Here is a 19,938-nt window from a genome sequence, read left to right as displayed (position 1 = left end):
TGGCACTCGCAGTAAACAGATTCATCATAGAATGAGATTTTCACCCTGCAGCGTAGTGTGCACTAATATGAAACTTCCTGCCAGATTGAAACTATGTGCCGGACCGAGACTCAAACTCGGGACCTTTGCCTCTCGCACCTTGCCGATGACGGTCCACGAACAGATACACAAGCATACACGTATCTCAGGGAGACAATGTAGAGGGATTACGAAACAGAAACGTCCCAGTCCGTTTGCGCGAGAAAAGGTCGCGCTATCAACTGCTGGCTTGAAAAAGAAGAAAACACGAGGACGAGACAGTATCCAGTCGGAAACATTGCGCCAGGTCTCACCGCAATTTGCTTGTTAAATACATTGGCTAAGATTCATGAAAGGCTTTAAATCATCACGAAAAGGATCACTAAGCCATGCCTCCGCAATATCCTTTCTTCCAGGAGTTCTAGTTCTGCAAGGTTCGCAGAAGAGCTTCTGTGAAGTTTGGAAGGTAGGAGACGAGGTACTGGCAGAATTGAAGCTGTGAGGACGGGTCGTGAGTCGTGCTTGGGTACCTCAAACGGTAAAGCAATTGCCCGCGAAAGGCAAAGGTCCCGAGTTCGAGTCTCAGTCCGGCACACAGTTTTAATCTGCCAGGAAGTTTCATATCAGCGCACACTGCGCTGCAGAGTGAAAATCTCATTCTGAAAAGGATCACTGTTAGGCGGGGGCAGAGGAGACTATCTGGGGCGTTTGGCACCACATCACTCGATTCGCTGTATGTGATGCTTGGAATATACACGCTCGATATAACCATCAGATATCAGGCTGCAAAGTATTGGCTGAAGATGGGTAGACCTGAGAGAGTGTTGCAAATCACTGGACAGCACATTGGCATAAGGACACTTGGCAAAAAGAACAGGACCACAGTGGTAAGAGCCACTGAGTCTATTCATTTTCCCCCATATTGAGAGCGGTTACGGTTGCGCCATGTCAACCGTGGCCAACGCATGGTTCATTCTCTGACTGGACATGGTACTTATCCCACGTACTTGCAGCGCATACCTTGTAGAAAGAAATCATTTCACATGCTTGGAAATTGATTCCCCAGAGCACTTCCTTTTGAAATGCATTAGATTACGGAATAACATAGAACACATACCGGAAACAGAATTATACGATCCACTCAGGAACCCAAATATAGCGGAGCGCAATAGCCATGAACATCTCGTACGCAGAACATGACATATACAAACAGAGACCCATCAATACAGAAGGCGCAGAAGATGAAGACAAGCCGGCATAGGGAGCTGGAGCAGCTCCAGTACTGACGATGAACAGAGTTACAGCAGCAACACTGACACACAAAACATACATAATACAAAACATGAAAAACATGCACAATCACTCACGTAAGCATTAATCAAAGATTGCAATTTATATCTTACTATAAATTAATCTAATTAAAAGTAGAAGTAATCAGAATAGACAGTAGATAGATATTGTTCTAGAATCCACGTTAAATCTATACCCAACATTGTTAAGCAGTTACGTAAATAAACACATAATTGTAAGTATAATAATATGAATGTAATATAAATTAAATATAAAGTAAGCAAGCAAAATCAAACACATCAGAAGCATGAAGATTACACAATTATACAAAATTGATGAAACGACTACGCAAAAAAGTCTAGTTTTATTCTACAAAAATGTTTTTACTAGATTAATAATAGGTGAGTGTTGGCTTATTATTTCTCCTACAAATGAAATCATCGTGTTGCTTTGTTGGCCGGGGGGCTTCAACCAGGGGAGTTCGGCCGCCGGGTTGCAGGACTTATTTCAGGCGACGCCACATTGAACGACTTGCGTATCGGTGATGATGATGAAATGATGAAGAAAACAACACAATACCCACTCCATGAGTGGAGAAAACCTCCAACCTGGCCACGAATCGAACCCGGGCTCAGTGCATGGTAGGTAAACACATTCCCACTCAGCTAAGCAGGCAATGCCGGCCGAAGTGGCCGTGCGGTTAAAGGCGCTGCAGTCTGGAACCGCAAGACCGCTACGGTCGCAGGTTCGAATCCTGCCTCGGGCATGGATGTTTGTGATGTCCTTAGGTTAGTTAGGTTTAACTAGTTCTAAGTTCTAGGGGACTAATGACCTCAGCAGTTGAGTCTCATAGTGCTCAGAGCCATTTGAACCATTTTTAAGCAGGCAATGTAGGAACACTACGTAGGATCAGTATATAACTTAACTAAATTACTTTGCGGCAGGATATTGTTCCAAAGCCACGCAGAATTCGTTTACAAACCAACCTAGTCGCAGTAGTAGTTATGGAACCTAACAAACATCAACTCACACAGAACTCTAACAAACAGCATATAAATTAGATCCGCACAGACTGAACAAATCGAGTTTTCCCAAAGAGGATTGTTCATGTGGGTAATACTCAAATGGGTAGCATCACACGTGGACGCTGGACATAAAATTCAGTACCAAATCGCCTTCAACAGGTGGTGTTGATGGAAGGATATCCACACTACTGGCCATTAAAATTGCTACAACAAGAAGAAATGCAGATGATAAACGGGTATTCATTGGACAAATATATTATACTAGAAATGACATGTGATTACATTTACACGTAATTTGGGTGCATAGATCCTGAGAAATCAGTACCCAGAACAACCACCTCTAGCCGTAATAACGGCCTTGATACGCCTGCGCATCGACTCAAACAGAGCTTGGATGGCGTGTACAGGTACAGCTGCCCATGCATCTTCAACACGATACCACAGTTCATCAAGATTAGTGACTGGCGTATTGTGACGAGCCAATTGCTCGGCCACCATTGACCAGACGTTTTCAATTGGTGAGAGATCTGGAGAATGTGCTGGCCAGGGCAGCAGTCGAACATTTTCTGTATCCAGAAAGGCCCATACAGGACCTGCAACATGTGGTCGTGCATTATCCTGCTGAAATGTAAGGTTTCGCAGGGATCGAATGAAGGGTAGAGCCATGGGTCATAACACATCTGAAATGTAACGTCCACTGTTCAAAGTTCCGTCAATGCGAACAAGAGGTGACCGACACGTATAACCATACCATCACGCCGGGTGATACGCCAGTATAGCGATGACGAATACACGCTTCCAATGTGCGTTCAACGCGATGTCGCCAAACACGGATGCGACCATCATGATGCTGTAAACAGTACCTGGATTCATCCGAAAAAATGACGTTTTGCCATTCGTGCACCAAGGTTTGTCCTAGAGTATACCATCGTAGGCGCTCCTGTCTGTGATGCAGCGTCAAGGGTAACCGCAGCCACGGTCTCCGAGCTGATAGTCCATGCTGCTGCGAACGTCGTCGAACTGTTCGTGCAGATGGTTGTTGTCTTGCAAACGTCCCCATCGGGTGACTCAGGGATCGAGATGTGGCTGCACAATCCGTTACAACCATGTGGATAAGATGCCTGTCATCTCGACTGCTAGTGATACGAGGCCGTTGGGATCCAGCACGGCGTTCCCTATTACCCTCCTGAACCCACCGATTCCATATTCTGCTAACAGTCATTGGATCTCGAGCAACGCGAGCAGCAATGTCGCGATACGATAAACCGCAATCGCGATAGGCTTCAATCCGACCTTTATCAAAGTCGGAAACGTGATGGTACACATTTCTCCTCCTTACACGAGACATCACAACAACATTTCACCAGGCAACGCCGGTCAGCTGCTGTTTGTGTATGTGAAATCGGTTGGAAACTTTCCCCATGTCAGCACGTTGTAGGTGTCGTCACCGGCGCCAACCTTGTGTCAATGCTCTGAAAAGCTAATGATTTGCATATCACAGCATCTTCTTCCTGTCGGTTAAATTTCGCGTCTGTAGCACGTCATCTCATGGTGTAGCAATTTTAATGGCCAGTAGTGTGTATCTACCGTGTCTTGTGTTTTTTTATTATTTTCTTAAGTTACACGATCAATTTATAATATCCTACTTTCAATTTCCTGTATTTATTTAAAAAAAGTGTAATTGCTGTAAGTGAATAAGAGATAACACCAAAGTGCAGACAGAAGAACTCCACACAGCCCCACTTCCACATGCCGCTACAACAGCAAGAATGCCCATGGCCTCAGCTACACAGCACAATTTTGCTGCATGGTGGTGGCCATGGGTACTGGCTAAGATGTCTATGATATACTTCTGTAGGTGCACGTAGCGGCATATGTGTCTATAGCGTACAAAGATAATTGCGAATACCGCTAATAGGACAGAAGTGATACGTTTAAACATCATGCACGATGCGGCAGTTTTTCGCACATTTGATTGTTTATGATGTCATATCTCCTGTAATATGATAGTTAGGTGGTTGTTAACCCCATAGAGGCTGATGCCTGACAGTACGGGATATAAGTTTGGTTGAAATTGATCTTGTGGTTTAGGAGGACATGGAGATAAATCCACACAAATACACACATACACACACACACACACACACACACACACATACACACACACACACACACACACACACACACACACACACATTTTTATAATATGTATGGATTTTCGTCATTTTGTGGTTGTGAGTTCAGATTTTAGTCTGTCCATGTCTGAAACCTGCAATTTCCTGTAGTTGTTCCGTTAGCTTGAGTATTATTAAGAATTCGCAATGGATGTTTATATTTTTATGTAATGGAAACAAGTTGTATCGAAGGCTCAGGTTGATCCAACACTGCTGGTTGTGCGTTTTGCTCCACAAGCCTCTATGGGACGACTATTTTTTGTCCAGAGGTCTTACCTGTGAGACATCTGTGTATTATACATTTTTGGAAAGTGGCTATTAACAGCTGTCAAGTAATGTACAAAATTCATCAGCTGCTTTCTTTATTTAAAACGCAAATATCGGCTGGTTTCATTCACAGACCATTTTCACGGGTTAGGGTTAAAAAACTTTAAGCCACAACATCACATGTGTTATTATCTTCTTCTTCTTCTTGCGCTACGGCCTCTGTAGAACCACGGGTAGCCCCTTCTTGGATTGCATTTTCCTCTTCTTTTCCCAGAACCTCTTCATTCTTTCTCTTCTTCTCTCCCGCTATTCTTCCGAGATCTTCAGTTTCTGTTTCTCCTGTCGGTTCCACTCCAATCTTTTCCTGTATTCTTCTCTGTCATTGATCTCCGGCATATTGGTCGGTGTATATTTGTTCCTCCAATATTCCTTTCCTTCGACCTTGATCCCCAATTCCAACGAGTCCTTCCGTAGTTCAAATGGTTCTGAGCACTATGGGACTTAACTTCTGCGGTAATCAGTCCGTAGTTCAACAACCCACTTTGTTCCCGTCTTTCCCCTTGTCCTCCCTGTTGTTTCCCACACTCTCTTCGTCATTCTGTACATACTCATCCTAACTACATGTCCAGCAAACCTTGCCCTGATTTCCCCGGATATTGTTCTCATGTTCCGGTACAATTCTTCCCTGGGTCTTCAAGTCCACCTCTCTCCACCTCTTTTGGGACCTAGTACTTTTCTCAGTATTTTTCTCTTTCTCTAGTCGTTCTGCCCCATTTCTTCCTACTGTCATCGTCTCAGCAGCATATAATACTAAATTCCTCATCGTTGCCTTGTAGTGTCTTATCTTTGCCTCTGTGGATATATTCTTTTTATTGTATTTCTCTCTTGTCATGCAGACGGCTAACCTCATCTTCCTTATCCTCTCTGTTATTCCCTCCTTGCTCCTGTTCCTTCCTGTTATAAATTCTCCCAGGTATTTAAAATGGTTGAAATGGCTCTGAGCTCTATCGGACTTAACGTCTGAGGTCATCAGTCCCCTAGACTTAGAACCACTTAAACCTAACTAACCTAAGGACATCACACACATCCATGCCCGAGGCAGGATTCGAACCTGCGACCGTAGCAGCAGCGCGGTTCCGGACTGAAGCGCCTAGAACCGCTAGGCCACAGTGGACGGCCAGGTATTTAAATTTGTCCACCATTTGCACAGCGCCTTCTGGTGTTTCCCAGTTTGCAGGGGTGTTTAATGTATTTGTCTTGTTATAGGCGATCCTCAGTCCCACCTTTATGGCTACGTTACTTAAGTTGTCGAGCTGTGTCCTTGCCTCTTCTTCCGTCTCACTTACTATTGCTATGTCATCTGCAAAGGCTAGGCAGTCCACTTGAGCCCTATTGTCCTTTTTGTCCCCCACGTGGGTCTTTGGTATTCCCATTTCCTCGTTTATTGCTCTCCACTGCCTGATTACTTTGTCCAGTGCTATATTGAACAACAATAGTGACAATCCATCTCCCTGTTTAACACCAGTCTTGATTTCAAATTCTTCTGACAGTGCTCCTCTGAATGTCGCCCTTGCTTTTATGAGTTCTTGTGTAGTTCCATCAAGTCCTCTGTTCTTCAGGATCGCAACAAGAGTCTGTCTGTCGATGGAGTCATATGCCTTTGTGAAGTCCTCGACGGTTATTACTGCTTTTTAGCTTTTTAAGGCCTTGTGTTCTATCAATTGCTTCAGGATAAATATCTGTTCTATACATCGTCTTCCCCTCATGAATCTCGCCTGGTAGTCGCCAACTGTACTTTCCACCTGTTCTTCTACTCTCTTGAGCAATAGCTTTGACAGCACCTTGTATCCAACTTCTAGTGGCGATATTCCTCTGTAGTTGTTTGCATCTCTCTTGTCCCCCTTCTTATGTATTGGTACTACAATTGCATTCTTCCATCCTTCTGGCAACTTCTTTGTTCTCCCAACTTTATCATCTCGGCTGCTATAGCATCTTCTCCAGTTGCCTTATTATTCATCAGATCGCTTATGGCATGTGCAACTTCATCCCTGGTTGGAGGGCGTGGCTCTCTCCCTTCTGTGTCAGTCCCCAGTTCCAGCTCTTCTTCAGGTGATTCACAGTTCAGCAGATCGTGAAAGTGCTCTGCAAAAATCCCAGAGTTCTCCTTCGTACTAACAGCCAGCTCCCCTTTCTTATCTCTTATAAACAGTTCTCTACCCTTGAATCCAATCAGACTGTTTTCGAATTTCCCGAAAAAGTGTCTGCTGTTGTATTTTCCTGAAGTTGGACTCAATTTCGTCCAGTTCCTGCTTCATCTTCTGTCTTCTGGTCAATCTTATTGTTCGGGCCTCTTCCTTTCTTGCTCCTAAGAAGACTTCCCATTTTTGCGGGTCCTTCTTGCTGCTCCAGTCTCTCCAGGCTTTCTTGTGAGTCTCTACCGCTTCCTCACATTCCTTGTTGCACCATCAGTGTTTCCTTTTCTTTTCTGCCTTTCCCAATAGTTCAGCCTGTTTCGCCATCTGTCATTACTAAATAATGGCCACATCTCATATGAAGAGCATGTTATGAATTGCAGTATACCACAGAGGACTTTTGCAGGCAAACATGGTAATGCGAAACAAGACGCAAAAGCAGGACTACATTGTTTCCCACGTCACTATTATGTTTGCTTTTGAAAGTCCTGTGTGTTATGGATTACATGGCATGGCCTATGTATGTGACATGGCCATTATTTAAGTAGTGACAGATGTGACGTTGTGGCGTAAACTGTTTTAACCCTAATCCGTGAAGATGGTCTGTGACTGAAACCAGTCGATATTTAGGATTTAAATCAGAAAAGCAGCTGATGGTCAAACAAGCATTTTACACACACTTGTGTATGGATAACGATACGATTAAGAAGTGTGGCAGGTAGGTAGGTAGGTAGGGAGAGCACAGGGGGAGCATCAGCTTGCAGCGGCCGTGCTCACCTTGGCGGCGAGTATGTCTCGGACCTCCTTGTCGCGGCCCTGCTGGCAGGCGTACATGAGCGCCGTGGCGCCCTCGCCGATGGCGTCTATGAGGCGGCCCGGGGGCGGCGGCGCTGCGTCCGGCATGGCCGCGGCTGCAACACCGAGCCACCTGTTACGTCTCTCACCAGCACCACTCTACAAGTACCAACAGTACACCGCACTGGTTCTGCACACACAAAGCTTCGTACTGAGACTGAGAATGTACTAACCACTCAGCAGTGGTCGCTTTCAGGGCATCTGAAACATCATTTGTTGTACAGCGGCCTAGCGAGCTCAGATAACGAAAGATACCTGACAACAGCACTTAGAACACTGTCGAGCTACTACAGTCGGAACCAACTCAGACCAAACCCTTCGAAGACACAAGTGTGCGCCTTTCATTTAAGGAACAGGGAAGATAATCGTGAGCTACATATTGCACGGTCAGGCATCCAACTGCAGCATCATCACGCACCTAAATACTTGGGAGTCACTGTCGATAGAACTCTGACATTCAAAACTCACTGCAAGAACACCAAAATGAAAGTCTCCGCTCGAAACAACCTAATTCGCAAACTAGCGGGGACACACTGGGGATAACATCCGCAAACTATTCGCTGATCTGCAAAGGCACTGTGCTTTTCTACTGCTGAATACGCTTCTCCAGTCTGGTACAGGTCATCTCATGCCAGACAAGTAGACATTGCTCTCGACGAAACCTGCAGATTGATCACAGGTTGCTTAAGACCTACCCCAAATGATAAGCTCTACTGCCTGGCTGGAATAGCGCCACCTTGGGTACGCAGAACAGTGGCTGCCAACAAGGAGAGACTGAAAGTGGAACAGGACAGTGCCCATCCACTGCACGGACAAAATGCACCACAGCAACGGCTGAGATCGCGAGAGAGCTTCCTGAGAACATCCGAGAAGCTCACCATTTGACCAGAGAAGGCAAGGCTGGAGTTATGGAAGAAGTCGACGCCTCACTTGCAGACGGCAGAAGCTGAACAACTACCACCTGGACACAACGAGAGTTGTCTGGTGTGGAAATCTTTAAACAGGTTACGATCAGGAGTTGGACGATCCAGAGACAATCTGAAGAGATGGGGCTTCATAACAGAAGATACGTCCTGTGATTGTGGACAAGAACAAACCACAAGCCACATGCTCCAGTGCCTTTTGTGCCCTACATCCTGCACGAAGATTGATCTCCTGCAAGCCACTCCAAGCGCCTTGGAGGTTGCAAAGTACTGGGCACATGTAATATAAATACAATATACGAGGGCGGTTCAGAAAGTAACCTCCGATTGGTCACAGTGCGGGTTGTGGGGGGAGTAGCGACGCCATCTGTGCGTTCACGCACTCAACAGGTCAGTCGGCATCAAGCCGTGGTCGAGTGAACGTCGTACCTGCGCTAGTTTGGTTTTTGTGGCAGTTTGAAATGTGTGCTGCAATAGAAAACCCCGTCAAATGTGAAGTGCGTGCTGTCATAAGGTTTTTTACAGCCAAAGGATATTCTGCAGCAGCTATTCATCGTGAGCTTTGTGCCGTGTACGGACCAAGAGTTATGAGTGAAGGAGTTGTCCGTGAATGGGTACGTTTATTTAAAAGTGGACGAGAAAACGTTCATGATGAAGAGAGGAGTGGTAGACCATCATTGGTGACTGACGAACTCGTTCAGACAGTTGATGCAAAAGTTCGTGAAAATCGACGTTTCTCAATGTCGGAGTTGTCTATTGGTTTTCCACAGATTTCTAAGACTCTCTTGTACGAGATAGTGACAGCAAGATTGGGTTACCGTAAGTTCTGTGCACGATGGGTGCCCAAAATTCTTACCGACCACCACAAAACTCAAAGAATGGCCTCTGCATTAGACTTTCTGTCACGTTATGAGGACGAAGGAGAACCATTGTTAAACAGAATCGTGACCGGTGACGAAACCTGGATTAAGTACGTGAACCCTGAGACAAAAGAACAATCAAAGATGTGGGCACATTCAAATTCGCCTACCAAACCAAGAAAAGCCTCGCAAGATTTTTCTGCCAGAAAACTGATGGCAACGGTGTTTTGGGATGCCAAAGGGGTGTTGTTGCTTGAATTCATGGAACGTGGTACGACCATTAATCAAGACGTGTACTGTGAAACAATAAAAAAGTTACGACGGGCTATACAGAACAAACGCCGTGGTATGCTGACTTCCGGTATCGTTTTTTTGCACGATAACGCCCGTCCTCACTCTGCTCGCAGAACAACGGCCCTTCTTGAGTCCTTCAAGTGGGACGTTATCAACCATCCACCTTACAGCCCAGACCTGGCGCCAAGTGATTATCACCTCTTCATGCATTTGAAGAAGTGGCTCGGGTCACAGCGGTTTGATGACGACGAAGAGCTCAAAGATGCGGTCACAGGCTGGCTCCAGGCACAAGCGGGTGATTTTTATGCAGAAGGAATTTCAAAGCTTGTGAAGAGATACGATAAGTGCCTCAATCGCTATGGAGACTATGTAGAAAAATAGTGCAAAGATGTAGTTGTAAGATGTATATATTAAAATATTTTTATTTAACTTGGTGTATTTTTTTAAATCAACCGGAGGTTACTTTCTGAACGGCCCTCGTATATATTGATGTGTATGGCTACTGTAAATTTGTCTTTCTGACTCGAGAATAGAACTTCCGGTGTCAAGTCATATTCAAGTTCACCCCCCACAACATTCCTTCTCCCCTTCCTCCCTCCTCCCTCCTCTCCCCCTATCTCTTGGATCTCTAAGATTCATGCTCTCCTCACTCCCCGTCATCTTTTATAACTACAGAAAATGCATCATTCGAGGTCCTGTGGTACTGCTGTGCAAGGATCATCACGAAGCATCAGCAGGGCCCAGCACCTCTCCCCCCCCCCCCTCCCAAGCAGTATAAGAGACATACTTAATTGCTTTTTACAGTTTTTAGCTAATTTACTGCATTTGTGCTGTTTCTCCAAATACCTACATCTCCATCCCCAGACATACGCAAAAACCATGCTAAAAACTTCTACAGCACATTGTTTAATAAATTATGTCGATATCCTGAGTCAAAAAATTTCTGAAATGCCTCATTTAACAACAAATGTGCTATTGCTGAAACTTTAAACCTTAAATAGATAGCACAAAAAGTATTTAAACAAACAAAACTCTTACTGCATAGCAAATCTACGTCATCGCAAAATCACTGTGTGTGTGACGTCATAGTGTGTGTGTGTGTATTAAAATGAGCACATTGTCCTACAGCCAGAACTACAGTAATGTAAGGATGTCACAACGTATTCTGCAAAATCTTGGTAAATATTAACAAAATGTATGGTTGATTCGTTGATTTGGGGGAAGGGAGCAAATAAGTATGTCATCGGTCCCATCGCATGATGGAAGTATGCGGAACGATGTCGTCCGTGCCCTTTCAAAGCAACCGTCGTGGCATAGACGGATTTAGGGAAATCAGGGCAAACCTAAATCGGAATCGTCGGATGCAGGTTTGAACCGTCGTCCTCCCGCATGCGAGTCCAGTGTGCTAACCATTCCGCCATTTTCCTCGGTGAAATTTATGAAGTATGACACTCTGCGAATATAGATTGTGACTGCAGCAAGACTGAGTTACTATAATTTAAAGATGTCATAGCAAATTCTGAAGTATTCCGACCACCCCGTTGCCGATTTTGATAATGTTTCTGCAGTTTTACTGATTTGGTCGATTTTCAAGGCTGTCAACCAAAGACACACACAAATATGGTATATAACAATCGACATAGTGGAGTAAATTAATAAATATATCGACATTCCATGATTAAAAATAATAGAGTGTTGCAAATACGCAGTACATTACACGGAACTCTCCCCTGCTTTATTAGTTTGTAGCATCACTATAACATTGACTTAGGAAGTATGCCACTACAGAATTATAGTAGACCTGTAAAATAACGATTCAACAATATCCATGTCTGTACACACATCACTAAATTTATGTTGTACATATACATATGCTAAACATATACTCAAAGGAACAACAGTTAACCTAATCGATGTGTAATCGAGGTATCAGCGTAACAATAGTTAAGATGCAAATAAAAACAGGTCATAGTTAAAATGCGTTTTTTGAAATATAAAGCGCTTGCGTTGAAGGTACAGTTCGATCTGGAGGTGGTTCTAGAATTATGTGTCGAAGCCATCGTGCCAAGTGCCTTGCTCCTAGTGCAAATTGAATTGCAGTTCCTGCAAGACGTATCTTACCTCTTCCCACTCTTGCCCAAATAAGATGTGTAATGTAGACTTCTGACGAGAGAAATATTTCACGATCGCGATCCTAACGCTTTCAGTTAACACAAAAGCCGCTGCTCTCAGTCGTTAAATGAAGGCCTCGGCCACTACGTTGACCGTGGTGATGACTGAAATTTGGTACTCTCCACACACGTTTGACACCATGGGTCTCCGAATATTGAATTCCCTAACGATTTCAGAAATGGAATGTCGCATGCGCCTAGCTCTCACTACCATTCCGCGTTCAAAACCTAATAAGTCCAGTCGTGTTGCCATAATCACGTGGGAAACCTTTTCACACGTATGGCCTGAGTACAAATGGCAGTTCCGCCAATGCACTGCCGTCTTATACGTTGCGTACTGCGTACTACCGCCTTCTATATATATACGTATCGCTACCCCATGACTTAATCCCCTCAGTGTATGTTTTGAAGTAACTTTTAAATGCTACATCTGAGCTTGTATTTAAAACGTAACTATGTCAATAAAGTGCCACATTTACGAAATTGTTTTTTTGTTTCGCTACATGCACGGCGATAATGGCTTCTATTATCAGCACCCACCGCATTGCGCAGCACTGAAGTAACGCATGAACGCTAATCACGACAGCTGCTAACACGTGGGCACTGATCAATACACCACATGTCGCAAAATAAAAGCCTATTTAAGGTAATGTGAATAATTCAGCGGAAACGCAAAACATGGTACCACACAACTTTCAATGTATGTTCCGGAATCGGTTGCGAGAAAGTTAAATGAGCAAGTCTCCATACTTCTGTGATTATCCAACAAAACACTACATATCATTACACGTAAGCCGACGTATTTCTGCGAGAATATACTCAGTGGAACTTTACATATAACGTACTTGTCAACACACCTTTTTATGAATTTAACGCGTTAAGTCAGTTTACAATTGCGAGATCCTTTTTAACAGCACTTTATTTGCAATTGCTCCATAAATACTTCAAAATATACCAGGGTTTCACCTAAGTCTTCATCACATTCGGTGACAAAATGCCAAACAAAGCTAATCAGACAAAACTCTAACAAAAAATAATAAGTACAATAACACTGAAAGCAATAGAATACTTTTTTACAGTGTCTTTCTGAGGCACTGTAGTGGGTCAATTTTAGGATTAAAAACAGCTTTCCACTAAAACTTTTATAGCGTTAGCAGATATACTGTAGTGCAATGAATATTGCGCAGTGAATTTTAAACGTGTTGCATGATAATTGTACGAGGGCTAGCAGAAAACGGATGTCTCCGAATTTTTTACGTGAAAACTGTAGAACCTTTTTAAGTAAAACAAACGTTATTCATATTATACATCTTTATTCGTCATCTCTACATATTTCCAGCCCTCTGCCTCTAGAGGGCTACAAGTTGTAGCGTCTGACATGGCGGTATGTAACGTAACTTGAGGATGACAATTACTGAATTACATGAAAAAAGCTTAAATTAGTTACAAACTAGGACGTGCATACATTTTAATCAACATGTAAAAGTCACTACAGATACTAGGATTTAGGTTGTGACATGTGCGATATGCCTGCCATCATTGGCGATGATGTGGCGCAGACGAATAGCGAAATTCTGCGTGACCCGCTGAAGTGTCGGAACATCGATGCTGTCGATGACCTCCTGAACGGCTGCTTTCAGCTCACCAGTGCTTTTGCAGTTACTGCTGTACACCTTTTCTTTAATATAGCTCCACAAAGAGCAGTCGCATGTGTTCAGATCCGGAGAATATGGCAGCCAATCGAGGCCCATGCCAGAAGTCTCTGGGTACCGCAGAGCCAGAATGCGATTCCGAAAGTGCTCCCCCGGGACTTCAGACACTCTCCTGCTTCGATGAGGTCGAGCTCTGTCTTGCATGAACCACATCTTGTCGAAATCAATGTCACTCCGGATAATGGGGATGAAATCATCTTCCAAAACTGATTTGATCCATTATACATGGTTTCTGAAAGCCTGCGACTGTAGATACAATAGGTTTGTTTATAAATAAATAAATCTTCTGCTACCAGTCACGATTTTTTCTTTATTTTGATATTCGCACGACGCGTTTCGACAAATAATTCCCATTTTCAAGTGCGTTTTTATTTGTGTGTATTAAGCCATTTCTTTTGATGTTGTCAGTGTGTGTGAGTGTGCTTCATTTTGTTGACTTTTAAGTTTTCTAATGGTCCATTTGTGTAGAGTCTCACACACACTTAACATCATACACAACTTATATAAGATATTTTCGATGTGTAAAGTGTACAACAAGTTGCGTGTGATGTTAAGTGTGTGTGAGACTCTACACAAATGGACCATTAGAAAACTTAAAAGTCAACAAAATGAAGCACACTCACACACATTGACAACATCAAAAGAAACAACTTAATACACACAAAAAAAACGCACTTGAAAATGGGAATTATTTCTCGAAACGCGTCGTGCGAATAGTAAAATAAAGGAAAAATCGTAACTGGTAGCAGAAGATTTATTTATTTATAAACAAACCTATCTTCCAAAACCTTCACGTACCGTTCGGGAGTCACCGTGCCATCGAGGAATGTCGCACCGATTATTCCGTGACTGGACATTGCTCACTACACCATCACCCGCTGAGGATGAAGAGACTTCTCGATCGCGAAATGCGGATTCTCAGTCCCCCAAATGCGCCACTTTTGGTTATTGAAGAAATTGGGCTTCGTCGCTAAACCAAAGCATACTAACTCCCATCACGATCCGCGGCCAACCGTGCAGTTTGAACGTCATAGCGCAAACCGTTCAGAAGTTAGGACGATTTTATTTCATATAGATCAATAATTGTCACGCTGTATGTCGATGTGTGAGAAACAGCCTGTTGTAATCGAGTTTCGAAGTCGAAGTGCACTCTGTCCTTCAGCGTGACAATGCCACACGACGCATGAGCGCACGACATCTGCTCCAGTCTGACGCCCTGCGTTCGCTGTCATCGATTATACTCCATACAGTGCCGACTTCGTCGCATCCGATTTTCGTCTGGTTCGAAAAGAACACCATACGACGACATCACTTTGCTAGTGATGAAGCGGTGATAGCAGAGGTGAGGTTGTGACTCCATCAACAAAGTCACATATTCAACAATGAAAGTATCATCAAACAGTCTGTTATTGGGAGAAATGTATTCGTCGCCTGAGTAAGTATGTTAGGAAATAAATATGTCGACATAAAGAATGAAAATGTAGAATATTCATAACGTTTGTTTTATTTAACAAGTTTTAAGAGCTTTCACATAAAAAAACTCCGAGGCGTTACTTTTGAGCACACCCTCATAAATTATTCGAGATTGTGAGTGAGAATCTATCACGACTACTTACACCTGACAGCACCAACATATTATTTTCAAATAAGGAGCTGAGAAACTTAGGTGCATTTTAAAACTTTTCGTTTTGTTAGTCTGAAGGGAAAGCAGAAAGGTGGAAGGAGTATATGGAGGGTCTATACAAGGGCGATGTACTTGAGGACAATATTATGGAAATGGAAGAGAATGTAGATGAAGATGAAATGGGACATACGATACTGTGTGAAGAGTTTGACAGAGCACTGAAAGACCTCAGTCTACTGACGGCCTTGGGAGAGCCAGTCGTGACAAAACTCTACCATCTGGTGAGCAAGATCTATGAAACAGCTGAAATACCCTGAGACTTCAAGAAGAATATAATAATTCCAATCCCAAAGAAAGCAGGTGTTGACAGATGTGAAAATTACCGAACTATCAGTTTAATAAGTCACAGCTGCAAAATACTAACACGAATTCTTTACAGACGAATGGAAAAACTAGTAGAAGCCAACCTCGGGGAAGATCAGTTTGGATTCCGTAGAAACACTGGAACACGTGAGGCAATACTGACCTTACGACTTATATTAGAAGAAAGAGTAAGGAAAGGCAAACCTACGTTTCTAGCATTTGTAGACTTAGAGAAAGCTTTTGACAATGTTGACTGGAATACTCTCTTTCAAATTCTGAAGGTGGCAGGGGTAAAATACAGGGAGCGAAAGGCTATTTACAATTTGTACAGAAACCAGATGGCAGTTATAAGAGTCGAGGGACATGAAAGGGAAGCAGTGGTTGGGAAGGGAGTGAGACAGGGTTGCAGTCTCTCCCCGATGTTATTCAATCTGTATATTGAGCAAGCAGTGAAGGAAACAAAAGAAAAATTCGGAGTTGGTATTAAAATCCACGGAGAAGAAATAAAAACTTTGAGGTTCGCCGATGACATTGTAATTCTGTCAGTGACAGCAAAGGAGTTGGAAGAGCAGTTGAATGGAATGGACAGTGTCTTGAATGGAGGATATAAGATGAACATCAACAAAAGCAAAACTGAACGGAATGGATAGTGTCTTGAAGTGAGGATATAAGATGAATATCAACAAAAGCAGAACCAGGATAATGGAATGTAGTCGAATTAAGTCGAGTGATGCTGAGGGAATTAGATTAGGAAATGAGAGACACTTAAAGTAGTAAAGGAGTTTTGCTATTTGGGGAGCAAAATAACTGATGATGGACGAAGTAGAGAGGATATAAAATGTAGACTGGCAAGCGTTTCTGAAGAATAGAAATTTTTTAACATCGAGTATAGATTTAAGTGTCAGGAAGTCATTTCTGAAAGTATTTGTATGTAGTGTAGCCATGTATGGAAGTGAAACATGGACGATAAATAGTTTGGACAAGAAGATAATAGAAGCTTTCGAAATGTGGTGCTACAGAAGAATGCTGAAGATTAGTTGGGTAGATCACATAGCTAATGAGGAAGTATTGAATAGGATTGGGCAGAAGAGGAGTTTGTGGCACAACTTGACTAGAAGAAGGGATCGGTTGGTAGGACATGTTCTGAGGCATCAGGGGATCACCAATTTAGTATTGGAGGGCAGCGTGGAGGGTAAAAATCGTAGAGGTAGACCAAGAGATGAATACACTAAGCAGATTCAGAAGGGTGTAGGTTGCAGTAGGTACTGGGAGATGAAGAAGCTTGCACAGGATAGAGCAGCATGGGGAGCTGCATCAAACCAGTCTCAGGACTGAAGACCGCAACAACAACAACAGTCTGATAAATGTCTTATGTAATAAATTAGTTGTGTTCGGTGACAGGCCGGCTAACAGAAGATCTTTCGCTAATGCGGTTTCTTGTGTGGCCTAAAAGGAATTACGCCACTCCTTTGAGGAAAACCCCACGCTGCTATGTGAAACTTGAATTTTCAGAGTTCAGTTCGCAAGTATTTTTGACCCATAGTAGTTCTCAAAGTATTTTCTTTAATTTTCCCCAACGATGAGCTAAAATTTTAATGGCGTGAAATACGAGGAGCGAGACAAGATAAATGAAGCATAGGAATGGACACAAAGTTACTTGGGCAATTCATTATCGGAGAGGACAATGGTAGCTGAAGCCCACTCACGAGCAAAGCTTAAAAGCTGCACCTAGCGAGCCTGCAAATGATCCTAGCAGAGACCTCGTGCAACATCCTGTATCTCGGCCCGTGCCCAAAAACCCATTCCAGCTCTCAACGAGGGCGATTCCACCCCTCTCTATCGAAGGGGCTGCCGCCTCAGTTCCCTGCCGGCTACTGAGCTGTCAGCTTCGTCCGTTACGAGCGGTGCGTTGTCTGCCCGCTTTGGCTACACTGAGGGAACAGAGACATGCGCACACCGTCTGCACTCCCACCTTTCCCAACTATTTTACAGAGAATATTAGTTACAGAAAATTGATTCTCACGCATCTCGTAGCCTCATTCGTCAGCTTCGTGGTGAAGTCTATCATTTCGTTAACAGACACAGTTACTGTGATATTTCGATATCTAGCAAGGTTTTGTGCGAAATTCTAATAGTTTGCAATGGAAAATAGTGGTCCCTAACCGTTTGCGTTAGATGCATGTCACATCAAACATCCCTGCGTACGAAATGGAGACGAGTTTTATATCCATCGCCCGTCCGTACAAAATGGATTGCATGTAGTGCCCTCACTTCGGATTGTGTGAGGAAACGACGGAGTGGAAGTGAAATATTCAGAACATCCCTCGTATCTCATAATCGGTTCGAGACATCAAAATGAATTTTTGGCAAATTATTGCGTATAAAGTGGAGAGTATTTTGCCACATAGCTAACACGCAAAACTTTTTTATCTAGTGCAATATAAAACTCTCTACAGATTTTTTTACTGAATACAGTAATTCTTTTAAGGGCCATCGATAGTAGCTGCAGGAGGACCGGCATGGGTTTGTAACAAATTGAAGGAATGACACTTTTATTTTTATAACCAAACATAAGATTTTTGTAAGCTGTTAACCTGACTTGTTTTCAATTGGATGTAGTAATGCAATTGTGAACCAGCAAGCATTTCACAGATTTCTGGTTCTCTGTTGCAAACTGTTATGAAATAAGTGTAGAATGTCACGCAAAATAGAACCAAATCGATCCCACAACGCGCTTCTCCCTAGAAGAATGTAAAACAATTACAAGGTGCTCTATCAATGTGGCAGTCATTTTCAGTATGGAACCAAAACGGCAACTCTGGTTGTTAACTGCAAAATCAACACAGGAAAAAATAACGAAGTTCACTGTTATGTGTGGATTGAAGGACCTGCTGGTCATGGAGCTAAAGAAGAAGTATTTTGTCTGGGGAAAAGTATTCTTCAGCAATTTTACTGAACAAGTAAATACTTTTGTGGTCTGATTCTTATGGAGGCAGAATACAAATATAAAAATTATGTTGATGTTGAAGACTGCCCTACAGGAACATGTCACCTTTAAAACGACTACCATAGAATTTCTTCTCTCCAGTTATTCTTTCTTACCAAATGACAGCGATTTTCGTGATATAGAAAGTGCACTAAAAATTCAAAAAGGCTGTATACTCCAGAAGATTACATCACTGTCATGCGACAAGCCAGAAAAAAACACTCTCTTCAAATATGTAGGATGGCAAACGAAAACGTTCAGAGTACTTCACCGTGAGGAAAAGCATAATCGTCAGAAAGTATGACATACTCAACAACAAAGTTAATTCGCTGGAACTTCGTCAAATAAGAAGAACCAAGGAGAAACCTTATTCAGTGTTCATGAACAAGAACTTCGATGAGAATTTCGTTGAACTAAATATTCAGAGCCGTACTGCAGGGCGCCCAAAGTCTTCGACAGACCAAATAACATTGTTTCTACCTTTATGACCAAATGGTAAACCAGTATCACTGGCAAAATGCAAGACATAAAATCGATAACGCATCTAATTCCAAGGGATGCCAGACAGTTTCATGAAAACTTCAGATCCTGACATTGTGGATAATGTTGACCACTTTGGAGCAGTCTTCGGCATGTCAGCATGTAAGAGAATCATACAGGTATAAAATATTTATATAATTGACTGTAGCAGTAGTAATTATGTTACCTTAAATACTGAAGTTATTACTTTCATAAAAATGTTTAAAAATAATAAAAAAGTTGTGAATTTAATATAATTTTCAACTATTTTTATATTTACTTCCTCATCTTGCTACTCTTACATCGACATTGTGAATAAAAAATTGGTCACACATGAATTCTGAAGCGTAGTTATTTCAGTTATATAATCGATGCCTTATTTTCCTTCTTTCCAGTTACAATCCACCAGTCCCCGGTGTTAAAGTTGAAGATAAGCAATGAGGACCAACTCCAGTTTCGACCCCCCTATACTCGGTTGATGTATAAACATTGAGATCTATAGTATTAATGCGATGGAACATCAGAAAATGTTTATACTGCGACAACTGCTTTTGGAATCATGTCAAATCTTAATTTTCTTTGTAAAGTTATGCCAAAGCAGCTCTGGGTCAAAATGTAGATTTTGGAGTTGGTTCCATATTGCAGAATCACGTCCAATTGTTTGA

The sequence above is a fragment of the Schistocerca piceifrons genome, chromosome 1, assembly GCF_021461385.2.
Source record: "Schistocerca piceifrons isolate TAMUIC-IGC-003096 chromosome 1, iqSchPice1.1, whole genome shotgun sequence".
Classification (NCBI taxonomy): domain Eukaryota; kingdom Metazoa; phylum Arthropoda; class Insecta; order Orthoptera; family Acrididae; genus Schistocerca; species Schistocerca piceifrons.
The sequence above is the reverse complement of the archived record's forward strand: the minus strand, read 5'-3'. Positions refer to the sequence as shown.